This window comes from Panicum virgatum, chromosome 4K, assembly GCF_016808335.1.
Source record: "Panicum virgatum strain AP13 chromosome 4K, P.virgatum_v5, whole genome shotgun sequence".
NCBI lineage: Eukaryota > Viridiplantae > Streptophyta > Magnoliopsida > Poales > Poaceae > Panicum > Panicum virgatum.
In genome coordinates this window covers 41,230,219-41,241,706 of record NC_053139.1, presented here as the reverse complement: position 1 = coordinate 41,241,706, position 11,488 = coordinate 41,230,219, and the positions used below count along the sequence as shown (strand labels likewise).

The 11,488-nt window shown below is 52.5% G+C and overlaps 2 long non-coding RNA genes across 2 annotated transcripts; both read left to right on the top strand.

Moving 5' to 3' along the window:
- The first annotated feature begins 1,533 nt into the window (after positions 1 to 1,533).
- Positions 1,534 to 5,213, top strand: LOC120704090. Its single transcript, XR_005687400.1, has 2 exons — positions 1,534 to 4,398; positions 4,509 to 5,213. It is a non-coding gene; the product is annotated as an uncharacterized LOC120704090 (long non-coding RNA).
- A 3,060-nt stretch (positions 5,214 to 8,273) lies between these two features.
- LOC120704089 lies at positions 8,274 to 10,963 on the top strand. Its single transcript, XR_005687399.1, has 2 exons — positions 8,274 to 9,868; positions 9,979 to 10,963. It is a non-coding gene; the product is annotated as an uncharacterized LOC120704089 (long non-coding RNA).
- The last annotated feature ends 525 nt before the right edge of the window (positions 10,964 to 11,488 follow it).

Sequence of the window (11,488 nt, the reverse complement as noted above, 5' to 3'; positions counted from 1 at the left end):
CCTTCCGCAGCTTCCTCGGCCTGGCGGGCTACTACCACAAGTTCGTCTGCGACTACGGCTCCATCGCGGCGCCGCTCACCGCCCTGCTCCGCAAGGAGGGTTTCCTCTAGACAGAGGACGCCACGGCGGCTTTCGAGGCCCTCAAGACCGCCATCACGTCGGCACTGGTGCTGCGCCTCTCGACTTCACGCAGGAGTTCACCGTCGTGTGCGACGCGTCCACCTACGGGTTCAGCGCTGTGCTCCTGCAGGACAAGCAGCCCGTGGCCTTCTTCAGCCACCCGGTTGCGCCTCGCCACCGAGCCCTCGCCGCCTATGAGCGGGATCTGATTGGGCTTTTCCAGGCGATTCGGCACTGGAGGCCGTACCTCTGGGGCCGCCGGTTTCTGGTGCGTACTGACCACTAAAGCTTGAAATTTCTCTTGGATCAGCGCTTGGCCACCATCCCGCAGCACCACTGGGTTGGCAAAATGCAGGGGTTCGACTTCGCCGTGGAGTATAAGTCGGGCGCCACGAACGTCGGCGCCGATGCCTTATCCCTGCCGCGACACGGAGGAAGGCGTGCTGCTCGCCATCTCGGGCCCCCGATATGACTTCATCGACCGACTGCGGCGAGCACAGGACTCAGACCCGGCCCTGGTTGCCATCAGGGATGAGGTCACCGCCGGGCAACGCATGGCGCCCTGGTCCACCGTCGACGGCATGATCGCCTACAACTCCCGCTTCTACATCGCGCCGTCATCGCCGTTGTTGGCCGAGCTCGTGGCCGCTGTCCATGAGGACGGCCATGAAGGAGTGCAGCGCACATTGCACCGCTTTCGTTGGGATTTCCATGCGCCCAACCTACGACGCACCGTCCAGGACTACATCCACGCCTGTGCGACGTGCCAGCGCTACAAGTCCGAGCATCTTCATCCAGCCGGACTCCTGTTGCCGCTGCCAGTTCCGTCGACTGTCTGGGATGATCTCGGCCTGGATTTCGTGGAGGCATTGCCGCGCGTTGGGGGCAAATCTGTCATCCTGACGGTGGTCGATTGTTTCAGTAAGTAATGCCACTTCATCCCGCTCGCTCATCCATACTCGATGGAGTCGGGAGTCGCTCACGCAGGCGTTCTTCACTGACATTGTTTGACTCCACGGCGTGCCCCAGTCGCTGATCTCTAACTGCGATCCCATCTTCACCTCGGCGTTCTGGCGCGAACTGATGCGGCTCATGGGCTCCAAGCTACATATGACCACGGCATTCCACCCCCAGTCCGATGGGGCAGACCGAGGCGGCCAATCGGGTCATCGTGATGTACCTCCGCTGCCTCACCGGCGATCGTCCCCGACAATGGTTTGCGGTGGCTTCCGTGAGCGGAATTCGTCTACAACACCGCCTACCAGTCCTCGCTCAAGGACACTCCGTTCAGGATCGTGTATGGGCGCGACCCCCCGTCCATCCGATCCTACGAACCAGGCGAAACCAGAGTGGCGGCTGTCACGCAGAACTTGGCGGAACAGATGAACTCCTGGCGGACGTACGCTACCGCTTGGAGCAGGCGTAGGCGGTCCAGAAGCGGCACTACGACAAGAACCACCGCGCGGTCTCCTACGACGTCGGCGATTGGGCGTGGCTTCGCCTCCTCCATCGTACCCCGACGTCCCTGCCGATGGTCATGAAGGGGAAGCTCAAGCCCCGCTACTACGGGCCCTACCGCGTCGCCGAGATCATCAACGACGTCGCCGTTCGGCTGGCCCTGCCTCAGCGCACACGACTACATGACGTGTTCCACGTCGGCCTCCTCAAGATGTTCGTGGGTACACCTCCGGAGGATTCGCCGCCACTGCCGGATGTCCACCATGGCGCGGCGGTTCCTGAGCCAGAACGCGCGGTGCGCGCACGCCTCGCGCGGGGCGTTCGACAAATCCTCGTTTAGTGGAAGGGGGCACCAGCGTCAGTGGCTACGTGGGAAGACATCGACAGCTTCACCGAGCGTTACCCGGCTTTCCAGCTCGAGGACGAGCTGCTCGTCGAGGGGGGGGGGAGATGTCATGTGGGGCCGGCACTACGCCCGCCGGGAACGCCGCGGCTGGCGCGCCGTGATCTGCTGGCGGCGCCATCAGTTCCTAAATTCTAGCGTGTGATCTCCAGGTTGTTGGAGAAGATACTATAACTAGTGGATGTAATCCGGGATTGAGATTAAGCAAATACTATCAGTTCCCTAACCTCCCTCTCTCTCCTCAATCTCCCTTCACCATTGGTTCGTCGGGAAACAACTCCGGCGACTCTATCCGCCCGGGCTACGAACTCCGTAGCCGTGGACTCCCTGTCTTGGGCCCTAACGCCCTTGACAGTAGCTGTGAGATTTTCTAGACATGTCCATATTGATGTACATGCCTTCAGAACTGATTCTGCAGCTTGACTTTTCACATTATTCTTTTCATTCTCAATGTAGTAGGTGAAGAATTCAATCAGCTGCATTTGCATAATATTTTTTCAGACAGGTGTTTGTCATCACCTCTTAAGTTAACATTCCAATGTTACGCTAGGCGCTAGGCGGTTTCTAGGCGGTGACCCACCGCCTATTGCCTAGGCGAGCTTAGGCGTTTCCCGCTAGGCGGTTTCATATACATACATATACCTTTATCATATACATCATATACCTCTAAAAGAAAAGAAAAACAGAGAACTACTAAACCCTGAGTTGGAAAATAGGCCCATCAAAGCAGCCCAACAGCCACCTTATCTCCTCCCCTCTCCTTCCGTTCTCCTTCCCGACGCCCCCTGCCTATCCTCTGTTCCCAACGCCGCCCCTGCCTCCCCCTCGCCTCTGCTTCCACCCTTCCTCCTCTTCCTCCGCGCTTGCCCCTGCCTCCTCCTCCGCCGCCGCCACCGCCCGTCCCCTGCTTTCTCCTCCCTCGCCAGCACCGCGCGGAAGGGAGCAGTTGGCGGGAGCAGCAGCCCTGCGCGGAGGGAGACCGGCGGCCCAAAGAATCCAGGGAGGGAGGAGGTAGTGAGCAGAGGAGAGAGGAGCAGGGGAGGGCAGATCAGCGACTGCGAGGGGCGGAGGGGAGCGGCCCCGACATGAGCAGTAGCCCCGCGCGGGGGAGACCGGCAGCCCTGTGCGGAGGGAGACCGGCGGAGGTGCTCCGCCCGCCTACCCCCTAGGCGAGGCGGTACCCCGCCGCCTAGCGCATAAGCGCGCCTGGGCAAGCGCGGAATAGCGCCTTGTGGAACACTGTAACATTCACAGTTAAATTAGTTCCAAGGTCATCGTCACTTGAGCCGTTAGATGGTGATTGCTGCAATTTAGCTTTCATTGCCCTGTACTTCTCTCCACGAGTTTAGATTGTTTCAAACGGGTGTCTCATCTTTTTCAAATAACATATATGTGTAAGTTAAAGCATTGAATACTGCACGCTTTTGCGAAGCTACTTCAACTCTGGACCTCACACTTTCCATACTTAAACTCTGGGCCTTTAGCATTATGGTCAGTATCAAACTCAATCATTGTTGCTAAGGCATCATATTTGATTATTAGTATCTTACATGTATGTATTGCTTGGTACATTTTCATCAATCTTACATGTGGCTCCAATATCTTTTGTTTCTTTACTAGTTATTATTAGTTTATTACAATTCCCAGTTCTATTCTCATTTAATTTATCATATTGTCATCTTGTTCCCTTTTTTGTTCAAAATATAAAAGTTGGCTTAGATGTCTTCTAATGTTTACTAGTTACAATGCCTAGGAACATTCTCATTCATTTTGCTGCTCTACTTGTGATGGCTTGACATGTTTTTTTCCTTTTGCAGACCAGCGCAAGGCAATGACTAAGGCCATGGATGCAACTCAACCAGGGTGGCACTATTTCTCATTATTTGCTAGCCATTTAATTGTGCCAATATGTGGTGGATCCTCATAAACTGTAATATGCGGTGCCTCGTTATGGAACTGTATTATGTCAGGCTATTGCATCGGCTGTTGACCTGATCATTGTACCAGTGGAAGACTTTTAACTGATATCACAGTACTATGTTTATTTGTCAGGCTGTTGCATCGACTTGTTGACTTGTACCAACGCAAGACTATAACTAGTTTTTACCTAGGTGCTACTGAAATGAACTGCAGTGTCATGCCTAGTGTGCCTGTTACTTTCCTTCTGCAAATTTTTATGTATGCTGATCAGCATAAGGTAAACAAACGGTTTTATATTATAGTTTTCATTTTACTGTACAAACTCTGATAGGTACAAATCAAGGAATTTCAATAATCAGATGCTGCCTTACCCTTTTCAGGTTAGAATATTTGGTTCTGACCTCTTCTCCTTTATCGGTCTTTCAGATTTAACGAGTTGCTGATAATGGTAGATGCTTGCCAAGCTGCTATTCTGTTTTCACATGTTTGTTTCACTGGTACAAATACTTCTTGCAATATACATTTGGGCCATGGCAACTTATTTCGCATTACTATAAGTTTTATACTATATCTCCGTAGTCATATCTGGCATATTTTATATATGCAGCTTCATTCACCTGGTGTTTTGGCGATTGGTAGCAGCATGAAGTTGATAACTCCTATCATCAGCATCTTGACTGAGAGAGAGAGAGAGAGAGAGAGAGAGAGAGAGAGAGAGAGAGAGAGAGAGACCACTACCGAAGGGCAGAGGGACAGCGAGCGGCAGGCGACGACGAACTGAAAGTGACAGCGACGGCGCTCGATCGGCGAACTGAAAGTGCGGTCCAAAGAACAGACGGCGGTGAGCTGCAAGTGGGGCCGAACAACAGAGCGCCGCAAAAGAAAGTGGAACTGCAAGTGGACCCCGAGCTAACATCCTGCCTGGGTAGTGAGGCAAAAACTGGGGGGACGGTCAACAACGCCAATCGAGCCAGGCACTCCGAGCACGAATGTTAAAGTGAGATGTGCGGTCCTAGATAAGATGTGCGCGCCCTTACGGGCGTGGTGTTGACCCAGAGCTAACATCCTGCCTGGGTAGTGAGGCAAAAACTGGTGGGACGGTCAACAACGCCAATCGAGCCAGGCACTCCGAGCACGAATGTTAAAGCAAGATGTGCGGTCCTAGATAAGATGTGCGCGCCCTTACTTACGGGCGTGGTGTTGATTTTTCGGGTGCGTCGCTCTATTGTTCTTTGTTTGTTTCTTCCATTTGATGTGAGCTGATCTACTTGTCTTTGCTGTCATTTTGTGGTGACAAGGATGCATAGTTGCACCCCAAAAAAAAAGGAAGTGTGAGGAAAAGAGAAGTCAAGAATAAAGAAAATAGTATACTGTATCAAGGGTGGTGAGCATCTGCCCCTTGTATGCACGCCTTTGAGCAGTGAATTGAAGTTATCAACACTAACCTCTGCTAGCAGACTCTTGATCAACTCAAGATGTCGTTTTAATTTGAAGAAACGTTGGTGTAGCTTGAATGATCAAGATTCAAGCAGTCCGCGACTGGCCGCGGCCACGATCTGCACGCGCCTTCCGCAGCTTCCTCGGCCTGGCGGGCTACTACCACAAGTTCGTCTGCGACTACGGCTCCATCGCGGCGCCGCTCACCGCCCTGCTCCGCAAGGAGGGTTTCCTCTAGACAGAGGACGCCACGGCGGCTTTCGAGGCCCTCAAGACCGCCATCACGTCGGCACTGGTGCTGCGCCTCTCGACTTCACGCAGGAGTTCACCGTCGTGTGCGACGCGTCCACCTACGGGTTCAGCGCTGTGCTCCTGCAGGACAAGCAGCCCGTGGCCTTCTTCAGCCACCCGGTTGCGCCTCGCCACCGAGCCCTCGCCGCCTATGAGCGGGATCTGATTGGGCTTTTCCAGGCGATTCGGCACTGGAGGCCGTACCTCTGGGGCCGCCGGTTTCTGGTGCGTACTGACCACTAAAGCTTGAAATTTCTCTTGGATCAGCGCTTGGCCACCATCCCGCAGCACCACTGGGTCGGCAAAATGCAGGGGTTCGACTTCGCCGTGGAGTATAAGTCGGGCGCCACGAACGTCGGCGCCGATGCCTTATCCCGCCGCGACACGGAGGAAGGCGTGCTGCTCGCCATCTCGGGCCCCCGATTTGACTTCATCGACCGACTGCGGCGAGCACAGGACTCAGACCCGGCCCTGGTTGCCATCAGGGATGAGGTCACCGCCGGGCAACGCGTGGCGCCCTGGTCCACCGTCGACGGCATGATCGCCTACAACTCCCGCTTCTACATCGCGCCGTCATCGCCGCTGTTGGCCGAGCTCGTGGCCGCTGTCCATGAGGACGGCCATGAAGGAGTGCAGCGCACATTGCACCGCTTTCGTTGGGATTTCCATGCGCCCAACCTGCGACGCACCGTCCAGGACTACATCCACGCCTGTGCGACGTGCCAGCGCTACAAGTCCGAGCATCTTCATCCAGCCGGACTCCTGTTGCCGCTGCCAGTTCCGTCGACTGTCTGGGATGATCTCGGCCTGGATTTCGTGGAGACATTGCCGCGCGTTGGGGGCAAATCTGTCATCCTGACGGTGGTCGATTGTTTCAGTAAGTAATGCCACTTCATCCCGCTCGCTCATCCATACTCGATGGAGTCGGGAGTCGCTCACGCAGGCGTTCTTCACTGACATTGTTTGACTCCACGGCGTGCCCCAGTCGCTGATCTCTAACTGCGATCCCATCTTCACCTCGGCGTTCTGGCGCGAACTGATGCGGCTCATGGGCTCCAAGCTACATATGACCACGGCATTCCACCCCCAGTCCGATGGGGCAGACCGAGGCGGCCAATCGGGTCATCGTGATGTACCTCCGCTGCCTCACCGGCGATCGTCCCCGACAATGGTTTGCGGTGGCTTCCGTGAGCGGAATTCGTCTACAACACCGCCTACCAGTCCTCGCTCAAGGACACTCCGTTCAGGATCGTGTATGGGCGCGACCCCCCGTCCATCCGATCCTACGAACCAGGCGAAACCAGAGTGGCGGCTGTCGCGCAGAACATGGCGGAACAGATGAACTCCTGGCGGACGTACGCTACCGCTTGGAGCAGGCGCAGGCGGTCCAGAAGCGGCACTACGACAAGAACCACCGCGCGGTCTCCTACGACGTCGGCGATTGGGCGTGGCTTCGCCTCCTCCATCGTACCCCGACGTCCCTGCCGATGGTCATGAAGGGGAAGCTCAAGCCCCGCTACTACGGGCCCTACCGCGTCGCCGAGATCATCAACGACGTCGCCGTTCGGCTGGCCCTGCCTCAGCGCACACGACTACATGACGTGTTCCACGTCGGCCTCCTCAAGATGTTCGTGGGTACACCGCCGGAGGATTCGCCGCCACTGCCGGATGTCCACCATGGCGCGGCGGTTCCTGAGCCAGAACGCGCGGTGCGCGCACGCCTCGCGCGGCGCGTTCGACAAATCCTCGTTTAGTGGAAGGGGGCACCAGCGTCGGTGGCTACGTGGGAAGACATCGACAGCTTCACCGAGCGTTACCCGGCTTTCCAGCTCGAGGACGAGCTGCTCGTCGAGGGGGGGGGGGGGGAGATGTCATGTGGGGCCGGCACTACGCCCGCCGGGAACGCCGCGGCTGGCGCGCCGTGATCTGCTGGCGGCGCCATCAGTTCCTAAATTCTAGCGTGTGATCTCCAGGTTGTTGGAGAAGATACTATAACTAGTGGATGTAATCCGGGATTGAGATTAAGCAAATACTATCAGTTCCCTAACCTCCCTCTCTCTCCTCAATCTCCCTTCACCATTGGTTCGTCGGGAAACAACTCCGGCGACTCTATCCGCCCGGGCTACGAACTCCGTAGCCGTGGACTCCCTGTCTTGGGCCCTAACGCCCTTGACAGTAGCTGTGAGATTTTCTAGACATGTCCATATTGATGTACATGCCTTCAGAACTGATTCTGCAGCTTGACTTTTCACATTATTCTTTTCATTCTCAATGTAGTAGGTGAAGAATTCAATCAGCTGCATTTGCATAATATTTTTTCAGACAGGTGTTTGTCATCACCTCTTAAGTTAACATTCCAATGTTACGCTAGGCGCTAGGCGGTTTCTAGGCGGTGACCCACCGCCTATTGCCTAGGCGAGCTTAGGCGTTTCCCGCTAGGCGGTTTCATATACATACATATACCTTTATCATATACATCATATACCTCTAAAAGAAAAGAAAAACAGAGAACTACTAAACCCTGAGTTGGAAAATAGGCCCATCAAAGCAGCCCAACAGCCACCTTATCTCCTCCCCTCTCCTTCCGTTCTCCTTCCCGACGCCCCCTGCCTATCCTCTGTTCCCAACGCCGCCCCTGCCCTCCCCCTCGCCTCTGCTTCCACCCTTCCTCCTCTTCCTCCGCGCTTGCCCCTGCCTCCTCCTCCGCCGCCGCCACCGCCCGTCCCCTGCTTTCTCCTCCCTCGCCAGCACCGCGCGGAAGGGAGCGGTTGGCGGGAGCAGCAGCCCTGCGCGGAGGGAGACCGGCGGCCCAAAGAATCCAGGGAGGGAGGAGGTAGTGAGCAGAGGAGAGAGGAGCAGGGGAGGGCAGATCAGCGACTGCGAGGGGCGGAGGGGAGCGGCCCCAGCATGAGCAGTAGCCCCGCGCGGGGGAGACCGGCAGCCCTGTGCGGAGGGAGACCGGCGGAGGTGCTCCGCCCGCCTACCCCCTAGGCGAGGCGGTACCCCGCCGCCTAGCGCATAAGCGCGCCTGGGCAAGCGCGGAATAGCGCCTTGTGGAACACTGTAACAGTCACAGTTAAATTAGTTCCAAGGTCATCGTCACTTGAGCCGTTAGATGGTGATTGCTGCAATTTAGCTTTCATTGCCCTGTACTTCTCTCCACGAGTTTAGATTGTTTCAAACGGGTGTCTCATCTTTTTCAAATAACATATATGTGTAAGTTAAAGCATTGAATACTGCACGCTTTTGCGAAGCTACTTCAACTCTGGACCTCACACTTTCCATACTTAAACTCTGGGCCTTTAGCATTATGGTCAGTATCAAACTCAATCATTGTTGCTAAGGCATCATATTTGATTATTAGTATCTTACATGTATGTATTGCTTGGTACATTTTCATCAATCTTACATGTGGCTCCAATATCTTTTGTTTCTTTACTAGTTATTATTAGTTTATTACAATTCCCAGTTCTATTCTCATTTAATTTATCATATTGTCATCTTGTTCCCTTTTTTGTTCAAAATATAAAAGTTGGCTTAGATGTCTTCTAATGTTTACTAGTTACAATGCCTAGGAACATTCTCATTCATTTTGCTGCTCTACTTGTGATGGCTTGACATGTTTTTTTCCTTTTGCAGACCAGCGCAAGGCAATGACTAAGGCCATGGATGCAACTCAACCAGGGTGGCACTATTTCTCATTATTTGCTAGCCATTTAATTGTGCCAATATGTGGTGGATCCTCATAAACTGTAATATGCGGTGCCTCGTTATGGAACTGTATTATGTCAGGCTATTGCATCGGCTGTTGACCTGATCATTGTACCAGTGGAAGACTTTTAACTGATATCACAGTACTATGTTTATTTGTCAGGCTGTTGCATCGACTTGTTGACTTGTACCAACGCAAGACTATAACTAGTTTTTACCTAGGTGCTACTGAAATGAACTGCAGTGTCATGCCTAGTGTGCCTGTTACTTTCCTTCTGCAAATTTTTATGTATGCTGATCAGCATAAGGTAAACAAACGGTTTTATATTATAGTTTTCATTTTACTGTACAAACTCTGATAGGTACAAATCAAGGAATTTCAATAATCAGATGCTGCCTTACCCTTTTCAGGTTAGAATATTTGGTTCTGACCTCTTCTCCTTTATCGGTCTTTCAGATTTAACGAGTTGCTGATAATGGTAGATGCTTGCCAAGCTGCTATTCTGTTTTCACATGTTTGTTTCACTGGTACAAATACTTCTTGCAATATACATTTGGGCCATGGCAACTTATTTCACATTACTATAAGTTTTATACTATATCTCCGTAGTCATATCTGGCATATTTTATATATGCAGCTTCATTCACCTGGTGTTTTGGCGATTGGTAGCAGCATGAAGTTGATAACTCCTATCATCAGCATCTTGACTGAGAGAGAGAGAGAGACCACTACCGAAGGGCAGAGGGACAGCGAGCGGCAGGCGACGACGAACTGAAAGTGCGGTCCAAAGAACAGACGGCGGTGAGCTGCAAGTGGGGCCGAACAACAGAGCGCCGCAAAAGAAAGTGGAACTGCAAGTGGACCCCGAGCTAACATCCTGCCTGGGTAGTGAGGCAAAAACTGGGGGGACGGTCAACAACTCCAATCGAGCCAGGCACTCCGAGCACAAATGTTAAAGCGAGATGTGCGGTCCTAGATAAGATGTGCGCGCCCTTACGGGCGTGGTGTTGACCCAGAGCTAACATCCTGCCTGGGTAGTGAGGCAAAAACTGGTGGGACGGTCAACAACGCCAATCGAGCCAGGCACTCCGAGCACGAATGTTAAAGCAAGATGTGCGGTCCTAGATAAGATGTGCGCGCCCTTACGGGCGTGGTGTTGATTTTTCGGGTGCGTCGCTCTATTGTTCTTTGTTTGTTTCTTCCATTTGATGTGAGCTGATCTACTTGTCTTTGCTGTCATTTTGTGGTGACAAGGATGCATAGTTGCACCCAAAAAAAAGGAAATGTGAGGAAAAGAGAAGTCAAGAATAAAGAAAATAGTATACTGTATCAAGGGTGGTGAGCATCTGCCCCTTGGATGCACGCATTTGAGCAGTGAATTGAAGTTATCAACACTAACCTCTGCTAGCAGACTCTTGATCAACTCAAGATGTCGTTTTAATTTGAAGAAACGTTGGTGTAGCTTGAATGATCAAGATTCATGCATAATCTTGTAACCTAGTTGATACATTAGTGGCAACTGCTGAATAATGTAGATCAGGGAGTTATTTGTTTTGAAACCGCATCAGGCAGCCTTTTTGGTAATGAAGCCCTTAATGTGATTCTGGTTGTTAGGCAACCTATTTCCACGGGAACCGCTAGTTTACGGTCAACTGTACGGAGGAGTTCCGTACGGTCGATTTTTCCGACTGTTCGTTTTTTTTCTTATTTTAGTAAGTTTTTTTGTCGTTTTCTGATTTCAAGAAAATTTTTCAAGAAAAAAATTTTGAGAAAAAAAAGACAGAAAAATTTGACGAGAAAATTTTTTTAGAAAAAAATTTAAGATGGAAAATCAAAGAAAAAAATTGGAGAGCAGAAATTTTTTTGAAAAAAAAGGAAACAGGAACCTTCAAGAGAAAAAAATCGAAAAAAAATTGTACGAACAAATTAAAAAAATTCAATAGAAAATTTTTTCCATAAAAAATGTTTTGAATAAAAAAATAAAAAAGGAAAAAAAGAAAAAAGAAAAGAAAAACAAAACCCTACCGGATCGGCGGCGGACCTCCCCGCCGCGCCTTCCCGCCGCCTGGCCACCGCCGCCGCCGCCGCGAGCGGAGCTCCCCCGCCGCCGGGGAGCGCGCGGACGCGTCGCGAGCGGAGCACCCCGC